This window comes from Balaenoptera physalus, assembly GCF_965194825.1.
Source record: "Balaenoptera physalus genome assembly, contig: SUPER_2_unloc_15, whole genome shotgun sequence".
NCBI classification, from domain to species: Eukaryota; Metazoa; Chordata; class Mammalia; order Artiodactyla; family Balaenopteridae; genus Balaenoptera; species Balaenoptera physalus.
This window is the reverse complement of record NW_028126559.1, coordinates 461489-474160: the sequence shown is the minus strand read 5'-3', so window position 1 is coordinate 474160 and position 12672 is coordinate 461489. Positions and strand designations below refer to the sequence as shown.

At 44.1% G+C, this 12672-nt stretch overlaps 2 pseudogenes across 2 annotated transcripts; both read right to left on the bottom strand.

The window, feature by feature from the left end:
* Nucleotides 1-4196: 4196 nt before the first annotated feature.
* On the bottom strand, nucleotides 4197-5615 carry LOC309656572 (E3 ubiquitin-protein ligase makorin-1 pseudogene; annotated as a pseudogene). The gene has a single exon. The product of its transcript is annotated as an E3 ubiquitin-protein ligase makorin-1 pseudogene (transcript).
* Nucleotides 5616-10535: 4920 nt separating this feature from the next.
* LOC309656560 (E3 ubiquitin-protein ligase makorin-1 pseudogene) lies at nucleotides 10536-11954 on the bottom strand (annotated as a pseudogene). The gene has a single exon. The product of its transcript is annotated as an E3 ubiquitin-protein ligase makorin-1 pseudogene (transcript).
* Nucleotides 11955-12672: the final 718 nt, after the last annotated feature.

The window sequence follows — 12672 nt, the reverse complement described above, 5'->3', positions numbered from 1 at the left end:
CCCCCATCTGTTGGTGGACTTTTTGGTTACTTCCATATCTTGGCTATTGTAATACTGTGCAGTGCAGTTTTGCCTGCCTGTGTCTTTCCAGTTCTGTCTTCAGAGGGTATAGGTCCAGGAAGGGGCCTGCTGGATCATATGGTAGCTCAATATTTCCCTTTTAAAGGCACCTCCATTCAGTTCTCATTAGTGGCTCTTTCCAAGTTACGTCCCTCTTAAAGTTGAGCGTATGCATTTCTCCACAACACCTTCAGCATTTATTGTTTATAGTTTTCTTGCTGATGGTTATTCTGACTGGTTTGAGATAATACCTCTTTGTGGTTGAATTTGCATGTGTCTCATAATCCGTTGAAATTGAGCTTTAAGGCACGTGCTTTTATTTTTCAATCTGTGATTACAGCTTAGTTCTTCAAAGTGTTTTCTTAAAGTATGTGTCACATTTTGAAATGCTTTGGCCATTTACCTCCCTCTAAACATTTTGAGGGCAGGTTTCATTTACAGCCCTGCCGTACTTGTTCATATGAAGTGAGCATTAGCACAGGTTTCAAAGCTGCTTTTGCAGGTAACGGCCAGAGGACGGCAGCCTCTCTACGTCCCCCACTCTGGTAACTAGGGAAACAGCCCTCACGGCCAGTGGTGTTCCTCGGTTATAAATTAGAGTGGAATGTGCCCGGATAAACCCACAAAAGCGGATGTCTCCTTACTTTTGTTTGTTTTTTAAATTTAATTTATAGTTTTTATTGGAGTAATATTCCATTGTGTACCTAGACCACTTCTTCTTGGTGCATTCCTGTATTGATGGATATTTTCGTTGCTTCCAAGTGTTGGCTATGGTAAATATTGCTGGAGTGCAGGATTGCCAGCCTGTGACTTTTTGATTCTCATTTCTCAGGGGTTACGCCCAGCACTGGGTGTAAATGATTGACCTGTAGCTCAATGTTCAAAGCACCTCCATTGTGTTTTCATTAGTGGCTCTTACCACGTCCCCCATAGAAGAGAGGGCAAGCATCTCTCCACAATCACTTCAGCATTTATTGTTTGCAGCATTTTTGCTAATGGCCATTCTGACTGCTGTGAGCTGATCGGTTTTTGTAATTTGGGTTTGCATGTCTTTAAAAATTCCTAAAATTCATCATTTTTCCTCGCCTTTTTGTTTTCTGTTAAAAAAAATGTGAGTACAATATACCTCTTGAAATTGTCATCTTGAAAGGTTGCCCTCTTTTGAAACTTTGGTCGATTTTCAACCCCAGGAATTTTTGGAGGGCAGGAGTCATTTAAATAAATGCAAGTTTGGTGAATATTTAGTGACCTTTAGCAATGTGTTTAAGCTGCTGTTGTGGGAAATGGCCACAAGGAGGCCTCATTTCTCCGTTCCCAAATCTGGGTACTAAGGCAGCAGAGCCTTCCAGGAAGTCGTGTTCCTAGGTTTTAAATTAGAATGGAATGTGCCAGGAGAAACCCCCATAAGTTTAGGTCTCCTTACTTCTTCTTGGTTTTTTTTTTTACTTTTTTTAATCGGGGTAAAGATTAGACTATTGTTTGTCCTAGGTGTACAGAATCTGGTTCATTTGTACATTGTATATGTCTATTCTTGTACAGATCCTCTTCCCATGTAAAATACTACAGAGTGTTCTGTAGACCTCCCTTGCTATATGGTCGGTCTTTTTGATAAATGTATATAATATGTATTTGTATACGTATAGTAACACTCATCTTAATTTATCCATTCCCCCCACCTTTCCTTTTACATGAGCATAGTTTGTTTTCTAATTCTGTGAGCGTCTTTCTCTGTGGAAATATGTTCATTTGTGTCAGTTTTTAGCTAACCCCTGTAAGTGATATCATAGGATATAGGTCTTTTGCTTTCCGACTTACATCATGTTTGGTGATTATCCCCAGGTTCACCTGTGGTGCCTCAAAGAGCAGTGTTTCATTGTTTTCCATGGCTAATATTCCATTGTGTTCATGGACCACTTCTTCTTTATCCATTCACCTGTTGAAGAACATTTTGGTTGCTTCACTGTCTTGGCTATTGTGAATAAGGCTGCAGTGCAGCTTTTGCAGCCTATGTCTTCTCGATTCTGGTCTTCTCAGGTGAGAGGCCCAGTGGCTTGCCTGCTGGATTAAATGGTACCTCAATTTTTACTTTTTAATGCAGCTCCTTTCTGTTCTCATTGTTGGCTCTTACGACTTTACGTCTCACCAGCAGGTAGAGGGTACACAGTTCTCTAAAGCCCCTTTAGCATTTATTGTTTGTAGACTTTTTGCTGATGGTCAGTCGACTGGTGTGCGTTGAAACCTTTTTGTAGATTAGATTGCATGAGTCTAATACTTCCTGAGGTTGAGCTTTTATCCATTTTCCTGTTTTTTTTAAAGAGAGTGAGTAAAACTTCACTCTTCATACTATCTTCTTGAAAAATTGGCCTGTTTTGAATTGTTTTGTCCATTCCTTACCTCAGCACAATTTTTGAGGGCAGCTGTCCTTTATGGCCCCGAGTCCTTCTGAATGTTAATGACCATTAGCTGTGGGTGTAAAGTCGCTCTTGTGGGAAACGGCCACAAGGCGGCAGCATTTCTCCTTTTCAAATCTGGTTACTAATGCAACAGAGCCTTAATTGAAGTGGTGTTCTAGGTTGTAAACTAGAATGGAATGTGCCAGGAAAAAGCCCTTTAAGTTTATGTCTCATTACTTCTTTTTTTGGGGGGGAGGGAGGTTTAAAATTGTTTTATTTGGGAAAAGTGCGTCTTACAAAAGGGCTGCTGAAAAAGACAGAGACCCCTGCAAGAATTACTTGTTTTTGCTTAACGTGAAAGTATGAGTGGTATCCAAGGGATCAAAGCAGTAGATGGACAAATCAGGTTTATCTCCAAGTTACTTTCAGGAAATAGAGCAACAAAACGCAAATTTATATTTTCTGATCAAGGAATTCTTCTAACAATTTAACTTTAGCTTATCTCGTGGATTACCACCCCTCCGTCCCCTTTTAGTGGAAAAACATGACTTACTACTGCAAACCAATTACTCCACTACAGGAAACACCTTAGAACATAGTTTTGAATCACACCTGTCTAGCTGCAAAGCTCAGGGATGGCATGAGGCAAATACCCACACAAACGGACCCAACAACCCGACAACAAAACCCCTCAAATGAGGACAAAGGCTTGTCAAAAAGTGCCTGGACTAGAAAGTCTAGGAGATCATAAAACATTAAATACAACTGTGTAACTGAGACCCAATGTGTGTTAATACATGAGATAACCAGATAGTTGAACCTCTATGGCTAAGCCCATTTCCCTATTTATATAGACAGAGCTAGCCCTGCTCTATTAACAGCTACCAATATACTGCTTTGTTCTTTAAGATCTATTTGCCACACGAGGCTGAAACCAGTAAACTTGAGTTTTTCCACTAAGGCTACAGACACTGCATCTATGCAGGGATGAGAAGCTTGTTGCACACTCACACGTACCAAGTCTATCAGCCCTTGGGAGTCAACTTCCAACTCTGCATTTATTTTATTCCGCTATATCTTTATATGTGTTCTTTCACAATTTTCCTATCAGGCTAAACACAGTAAAAATCTCAACACAGTCGCACCTGGTTCTGGTTACCCAGCAGTAGTACTTGTGTGCAATTAAACAAGAGACGAAAACCACAGAACGAGTGCACAGGGTGGGGATTCCAGGGCAGGGAACAGATATAAAAACACAGATGTGCAGAATTCACCAGAAACCTCAAGCATCCGCCTAAGTCTATAGCAGAAGGCTACATGCCACAGTTCAGATCCTTCACCTATCACCCCAATTCTTGGACCCAAAAGCAGGGCCAATGCTGTTACTTTTGAACCTGGGGTCCTCAAAAATGAGTACTGGAAATCCGGAAATGCTACCCTTGAACTGTGTGAATCTGGCTGAAAACAGATGACGCAGCAAACCTACACTCTGTCTGACCGTTAAATTCATGTTACAAGAAAACTAACTTTAAGATTCATTGTGGAACTTTTTTAAACAGAGAAAACAACATACTCCTTGGGGAAAGGTGAGGGATTGAGAAGACAGGCCCTGGGTAAAAATTATTACGACAGCACCTGGACTTGAGAGGCCTGCCTAGAAGAGAACCACGGGCACTGCTGCCACCAGCGGGGAGGGCTGCCGTCTGAGGCTCAGCAGACCAGTTCACACGCCCAGCAAAGCTGCTATAGATCCAAGTCATAAAAATCTTCCAGCTCATCGTGAAACAAGTCCCACTCGTCTTCAGAGTCTGTCAGGTCGTCGTCCCCACCTGCAGCCAAAAGCACAAGCAACATCTCGCCCAGCTCAAAGGTGACAACCTCTTCTTCGTCGTTGTCAAAGGGGTTGCCGTTCTCTCTTTCCTCAATGAGCTCCCAGAAGTGGTTCCTTCGTTGGGCCCGCTATGTGCTTGATGTTCCCACTTTCTGTCTCTGTGGCTCCTCTCTACGGCATCAGGGTACGCATGCTTGTAAACGCAGTTCCCTCCAAATGGGCAGCTCCCACGTCCTTCTTCAAAATACCTGCACGCCTTGTTGCTCATTGCCTCCTTGTATTTCTGAATGAGTTTCTGCTTCTTTTCTTTCTCCTCCACCCAGTCCTCACTTGGAATGACAATGTTAGATGTGATCCGGCATTCTGGGCAGTACTTTATGGTCTTGCTCTCAAATTGCTTAGCACTCCTCCACTTGCGAATACACTTGAGACAGTAGGTGTGGTTGCAGTTGGAGAGGATTCCGAAGCGGCGCTCGCGGGGGTTGGCTTTCTCATAGACCACCTCCATGCAGATCCCACACACCATGTCCTTGCTGTGCTGCACAGCAAACGAGAGCTCCATGTCCTTCTCATGGGCCTCGATGCAAGATTTTATATGTTGTGATCTTTGGGCAGCATCCACTGGATGGAAGACCTGCAGCCCACACATATCACACGCGTCTCCATGGAGATACACACAGTTCTCCCCATATCGGCACTCTCCCACTGCAGCATAGGGGCAGATCTGCTTCTTTGTTTCCACTGCAATTTGCTCCTTCTCTGATTTTTCCTTGGTCACTGAGCCCTGCAGGGGTGCTTCAGTGGAGGAAGGGGCAGTACGGCCACAGTAGGGCTGCCCAGGAACAAACTCAATGGCGTTCACCCAGTCTTCTGAACGCGCTCCTACAGTTGAAAAGTTTGAATTTCTTGACTCAGCTTCGCCCATATGCATTTCACCAATCTGTCCAACTACTGATGAGAGACTTGAGGAAGCAGCAAGGGGTGACTTTGCAGTTAGATCTGTAGCAGTTGCAATGGCTTGCTGTGTTCATATTTGCAGCGGTCTCCGTACCCTCGCTGAAAATACTTGTACACTACACCATATGGACTGTCAGAGAGGTCACGTGAGTATCGACAGTTATCTCCTTCCTTACAAACCCCATGCATGAAATACCTGCAGGTGACCTGTTTGGTCCCGCCGCCGCCGCTGCCGTCGCTGTCACATCCCGTGCCCCCAGGGACGGGGAGGTGACTGTGGGGATAGGGGTGTGGGAGGCCGCTGCCACCGCCGCCCCTGCCGCTCCTGCTCCTGATGTTGTGGCTGTTGTTCCCGGAGCTGCAGCCTCCGCCATTACTGTTTATCCCACACAGCATTGGCGCCGGAACTTCCGGGATCACATAATTCCGGTCCGGCTGAGGGGAGAGAAGGCGGCGAGGCGAGGGGTGGGAAGGGGAGGGACACTGAGGCGCCCGCTCACTCCCCTCTGGCCCGCGTCGCGTCTCTGAGCACTCTCGCCGCTCGAACTGCGGGCCGGAGCCCGAGCACCCCCTTCTCATTACTTCTTGTTCGTATTTTTAAGTAAATTTTTATTTTTTATCACAGCAAATTTGATTACAATATTTTGTTTGCTCTAGGTGTGCAAGATGTGGTTCTTTCACAATATACATATATCTATTCTTCTTCGTATCCTTTTCCCATGTAGGCTATGACACAATGTTGAGTAGTCTTCTCTTGGTATTCTGTAGGTCTTTGGTGATTCTGTATTTCACATGTGTTTGTATATCTCTGTTAACCCCAATACCGTAATGTATCCAATCCTCACACACCTTTCCATTTGGTGAACCATAAGTTTGTTTAATGAATCTGTGATTGCCTTTCTCTGTGGAAATATCTTCATTGGTATCAATTTTTTGGTAACACCTACAAGTGATAGGATAGGATATGTGTCTTTCGCTTTCTCACTTACTACAAGTTGCGTGATTACTTCTAGACTCATCTATGGTGCTGCAAATGGCCTTGTTTCATTTTTTCGCTAGCTAATATTCCATCTCTACATGTAGCAGTTCTTCTTTGTCCCCCCATCTGTTGGTGGACTTTTTGGTTACTTCCATATCTTGGCTATTGTAATACTGTGCAGTGCAGTTTTGCCTGCCTGTGTCTTTCCAGTTCTGTCTTCAGAGGGTATAGGTCCAGGAAGGGGCCTGCTGGATCATATGGTAGCTCAATATTTCCCTTTTAAAGGCACCTCCATTCAGTTCTCATTAGTGGCTCTTTCCAAGTTACGTCCCTCTTAAAGTTGAGCGTATGCATTTCTCCACAACACCTTCAGCATTTATTGTTTATAGTTTTCTTGCTGATGGTTATTCTGACTGGTTTGAGATAATACCTCTTTGTGGTTGAATTTGCATGTGTCTCATAATCCGTTGAAATTGAGCTTTAAGGCACGTGCTTTTATTTTTCAATCTGTGATTACAGCTTAGTTCTTCAAAGTGTTTTCTTAAAGTATGTGTCACATTTTGAAATGCTTTGGCCATTTACCTCCCTCTAAACATTTTGAGGGCAGGTTTCATTTACAGCCCTGCCGTACTTGTTCATATGAAGTGAGCATTAGCACAGGTTTCAAAGCTGCTTTTGCAGGTAACGGCCAGAGGACGGCAGCCTCTCTACGTCCCCCACTCTGGTAACTAGGGAAACAGCCCTCACGGCCAGTGGTGTTCCTCGGTTATAAATTAGAGTGGAATGTGCCCGGATAAACCCACAAAAGCGGATGTCTCCTTACTTTTGTTTGTTTTTTAAATTTAATTTATAGTTTTTATTGGAGTAATATTCCATTGTGTACCTAGACCACTTCTTCTTGGTGCATTCCTGTATTGATGGATATTTTCGTTGCTTCCAAGTGTTGGCTATGGTAAATATTGCTGGAGTGCAGGATTGCCAGCCTGTGACTTTTTGATTCTCATTTCTCAGGGGTTACGCCCAGCACTGGGTGTAAATGATTGACCTGTAGCTCAATGTTCAAAGCACCTCCATTGTGTTTTCATTAGTGGCTCTTACCACGTCCCCCATAGAAGAGAGGGCAAGCATCTCTCCACAATCACTTCAGCATTTATTGTTTGCAGCATTTTTGCTAATGGCCATTCTGACTGCTGTGAGCTGATCGGTTTTTGTAATTTGGGTTTGCATGTCTTTAAAAATTCCTAAAATTCATCATTTTTCCTCGCCTTTTTGTTTTCTGTTAAAAAAAATGTGAGTACAATATACCTCTTGAAATTGTCATCTTGAAAGGTTGCCCTCTTTTGAAACTTTGGTCGATTTTCAACCCCAGGAATTTTTGGAGGGCAGGAGTCATTTAAATAAATGCAAGTTTGGTGAATATTTAGTGACCTTTAGCAATGTGTTTAAGCTGCTGTTGTGGGAAATGGCCACAAGGAGGCCTCATTTCTCCGTTCCCAAATCTGGGTACTAAGGCAGCAGAGCCTTCCAGGAAGTCGTGTTCCTAGGTTTTAAATTAGAATGGAATGTGCCAGGAGAAACCCCCATAAGTTTAGGTCTCCTTACTTCTTCTTGGTTTTTTTTTTTACTTTTTTTAATCGGGGTAAAGATTAGACTATTGTTTGTCATAGGTGTACAGAATCTGGTTCATTTGTACATTGTATATGTCTATTCTTGTACAGATCCTCTTCCCATGTAAAATACTACAGAGTGTTCTGTAGACCTCCCTTGCTATATGGTCGGTCTTTTTGATAAATGTATATAATATGTATTTGTATACGTATAGTAACACTCATCTTAATTTATCCATTCCCCCCACCTTTCCTTTTACATGAGCATAGTTTGTTTTCTAATTCTGTGAGCGTCTTTCTCTGTGGAAATATGTTCATTTGTGTCAGTTTTTAGCTAACCCCTGTAAGTGATATCATAGGATATAGGTCTTTTGCTTTCCGACTTACATCATGTTTGGTGATTATCCCCAGGTTCACCTGTGGTGCCTCAAAGAGCAGTGTTTCATTGTTTTCCATGGCTAATATTCCATTGTGTTCATGGACCACTTCTTCTTTATCCATTCACCTGTTGAAGAACATTTTGGTTGCTTCACTGTCTTGGCTATTGTGAATAAGGCTGCAGTGCAGCTTTTGCAGCCTATGTCTTCTCGATTCTGGTCTTCTCAGGTGAGAGGCCCAGTGGCGTGCCTGCTGGATTAAATGGTACCTCAATTTTTACTTTTTAATGCAGCTCCTTTCTGTTCTCATTGTTGGCTCTTACGACTTTACGTCTCACCAGCAGGTAGAGGGTACACAGTTCTCTAAAGCCCCTTTAGCATTTATTGTTTGTAGACTTTTTGCTGATGGTCAGTCGACTGGTGTGCGTTGAAACCTTTTTGTAGATTAGATTGCATGAGTCTAATACTTCCTGAGGTTGAGCTTTTATCCATTTTCCTGTTTTTTTTAAAGAGAGTGAGTAAAACTTCACTCTTCATACTATCTTCTTGAAAAATTGGCCTGTTTTGAATTGTTTTGTCCATTCCTTACCTCAGCACAATTTTTGAGGGCAGGTGTCCTTTATGGCCCCGAGTCCTTCTGAATGTTAATGACCATTAGCTGTGGGTGTAAAGTCGCTCTTGTGGGAAACGGCCACAAGGCGGCTGCATTTCTCCTTTTCAAATCTGGTTACTAATGCAACAGAGCCTTAATTGAAGTGGTGTTCTAGGTTGTAAACTAGAATGGAATGTGCCAGGAAAAAGCCCTTTAAGTTTATGTCTCATTACTTCTTTTTTTGGGGGGGAGGGAGGTTTAAAATTGTTTTATTTGGGAAAAGTGCGTCTTACAAAAGGGCTGCTGAAAAAGACAGAGACCCCTGCAAGAATTACTTGTTTTTGCTTAACGTGAAAGTATGAGTGGTATCCAAGGGATCAAAGCAGTAGATGGACAAATCAGGTTTATCTCCAAGTTACTTTCAGGAAATAGAGCAACAAAACGCAAATTTATATTTTCTGATCAAGGAATTCTTCTAACAATTTAACTTTAGCTTATCTCGTGGATTACCACCCCTCCGTCCCCTTTTAGTGGAAAAACATGACTTACTACTGCAAACCAATTACTCCACTACAGGAAACACCTTAGAACATAGTTTTGAATCACACCTGTCTAGCTGCAAAGCTCAGGGATGGCATGAGGCAAATACCCACACAAACGGACCCAACAACCCGACAACAAAACCCCTCAAATGAGGACAAAGGCTTGTCAAAAAGTGCCTGGACTAGAAAGTCTAGGAGATCATAAAACATTAAATACAACTGTGTAACTGAGACCCAATGTGTGTTAATACATGAGATAACCAGATAGTTGAACCTCTATGGCTAAGCCCATTTCCCTATGTATATAGACAGAGCTAGCCCTGCTCTATTAACAGCTACCAATATACTGCTTTGTTCTTTAAGATCTATTTGCCACACGAGGCTGAAACCAGTAAACTTGAGTTTTTCCACTAAGGCTACAGACACTGCATCTATGCAGGGATGAGAAGCTTGTTGCACACTCACACGTACCAAGTCTATCAGCCCTTGGGAGTCAACTTCCAACTCTGCATTTATTTTATTCCGCTATATCTTTATATGTGTTCTTTCACAATTTTCCTATCAGGCTAAACACAGTAAAAATCTCAACACAGTCGCACCTGGTTCTGGTTACCCAGCAGTAGTACTTGTGTGCAATTAAACAAGAGACGAAAACCACAGAACGAGTGCACAGGGTGGGGATTCCAGGGCAGGGAACAGATATAAAAACACAGATGTGCAGAATTCACCAGAAACCTCAAGCATCCGCCTAAGTCTATAGCAGAAGGCTACATGCCACAGTTCAGATCCTTCACCTATCACCCCAATTCTTGGACCCAAAAGCAGGGCCAATGCTGTTACTTTTGAACCTGGGGTCCTCAAAAATGAGTACTGGAAATCCGGAAATGCTACCCTTGAACTGTGTGAATCTGGCTGAAAACAGATGACGCAGCAAACCTACACTCTGTCTGACCGTTAAATTCATGTTACAAGAAAACTAACTTTAAGATTCATTGTGGAACTTTTTTAAACAGAGAAAACAACATACTCCTTGGGGAAAGGTGAGGGATTGAGAAGACAGGCCCTGGGTAAAAATTATTACGACAGCACCTGGACTTGAGAGGCCTGCCTAGAAGAGAACCACGGGCACTGCTGCCACCAGCGGGGAGGGCTGCCGTCTGAGGCTCAGCAGACCAGTTCACACGCCCAGCAAAGCTGCTATAGATCCAAGTCATAAAAATCTTCCAGCTCATCGTGAAACAAGTCCCACTCGTCTTCAGAGTCTGTCAGGTCGTCGTCCCCACCTGCAGCCAAAAGCACAAGCAACATCTCGCCCAGCTCAAAGGTGACAACCTCTTCTTCGTCGTTGTCAAAGGGGTTGCCGTTCTCTCTTTCCTCAATGAGCTCCCAGAAGTGGTTCCTTCGTTGGGCCCGCTATGTGCTTGATGTTCCCACTTTCTGTCTCTGTGGCTCCTCTCTACGGCATCAGGGTACGCATGCTTGTAAACGCAGTTCCCTCCAAATGGGCAGCTCCCACGTCCTTCTTCAAAATACCTGCACGCCTTGTTGCTCATTGCCTCCTTGTATTTCTGAATGAGTTTCTGCTTCTTTTCTTTCTCCTCCACCCAGTCCTCACTTGGAATGACAATGTTAGATGTGATCCGGCATTCTGGGCAGTACTTTATGATCTTGCTCTCAAATTGCTTAGCACTCCTCCACTTGCGAATACACTTGAGACAGTAGGTGTGGTTGCAGTTGGAGAGGATTCCGAAGCGGCGCTCGCGGGGGTTGGCTTTCTCATAGACCACCTCCATGCAGATCCCACACACCATGTCCTTGCTGTGCTGCACAGCAAACGAGAGCTCCATGTCCTTCTCATGGGCCTCGATGCAAGATTTTATATGTTGTGATCTTTGGGCAGCATCCACTGGATGGAAGACCTGCAGCCCACACATATCACACGCGTCTCCATGGAGATACACACAGTTCTCCCCATATCGGCACTCTCCCACTGCAGCATAGGGGCAGATCTGCTTCTTTGTTTCCACTGCAATTTGCTCCTTCTCTGATTCTTCCTTGGTCACTGAGCCCTGCAGGGGTGCTTCAGTGGAGGAAGGGGCAGTACGGCCACAGTAGGGCTGCCCAGGAACAAACTCAATGGCGTTCACCCAGTCTTCTGAACGCGCTCCTACAGTTGAAAAGTTTGAATTTCTTGACTCAGCTTCGCCCATATGCATTTCACCAATCTGTCCAACTACTGATGAGAGACTTGAGGAAGCAGCAAGGGGTGACTTTGCAGTTAGATCTGTAGCAGTTGCAATGGCTTGCTGTGTTCATATTTGCAGCGGTCTCCGTACCCTCGCTGAAAATACTTGTACACTACACCATATGGACTGTCAGAGAGGTCACGTGAGTATCGACAGTTATCTCCTTCCTTACAAACCCCATGCATGAAATACCTGCAGGTGACCTGTTTGGTCCCGCCGCCGCCGCTGCCGTCGCTGTCACATCCCGTGCCCCCAGGGACGGGGAGGTGACTGTGGGGATAGGGGTGTGGGAGGCCGCTGCCACCGCCGCCCCTGCCGCTCCTGCTCCTGATGTTGTGGCTGTTGTTCCCGGAGCTGCAGCCTCCGCCATTACTGTTTATCCCACACAGCATTGGCGCCGGAACTTCCGGGATCACATAATTCCGGTCCGGCTGAGGGGGGAGAAGGCGGCGAGGCGAGGGGTGGGAAGGGGAGGGACACTGAGGCGCCCGCTCACTCCCCTCTGGCCCGCGTCGCGTCTCTGAGCACTCTCGCCGCTCGAACTGCGGGCCGGAGCCCGAGCACCCCCTTCTCATTACTTCTTGTTCGTGTTTTTAAGTAAATTTTTATTTTTTATCACAGCAAATTTGATTACAATATTTTGTTTGCTCTAGGTGTGCAAGATGTGGTTCTTTCACACATATACATATATCTATTCTTCTTCGTATCCTTTTCCCATGTAGGCTATGACACAATGTTGAGTAGTCTTCTCTTGGTATTCTGTAGGTCTTTGGTGATTCTGTATTTCACATGTGTTTGTATATCTCTGTTAACCCCAATACCGTAATGTATCCAATCCTCACACACCTTTCCATTTGGTGAACCATAAGTTTGTTTAATGAATCTGTGATTGCCTTTCTCTGTGGAAATATCTTCATTGGTATCAATTTTTTGGTAACACCTACAAGTGATAGGATAGGATATGTGTCTTTCGCTTTCTCACTTACTACAAGTTGCGTGATTATTTCTAGACTCATCTATGGTGCTGCAAATGGCCTTGTTTCATTTTTTCGCTAGCTAATATTCCATCTCTACATGTAGCAGTTCTT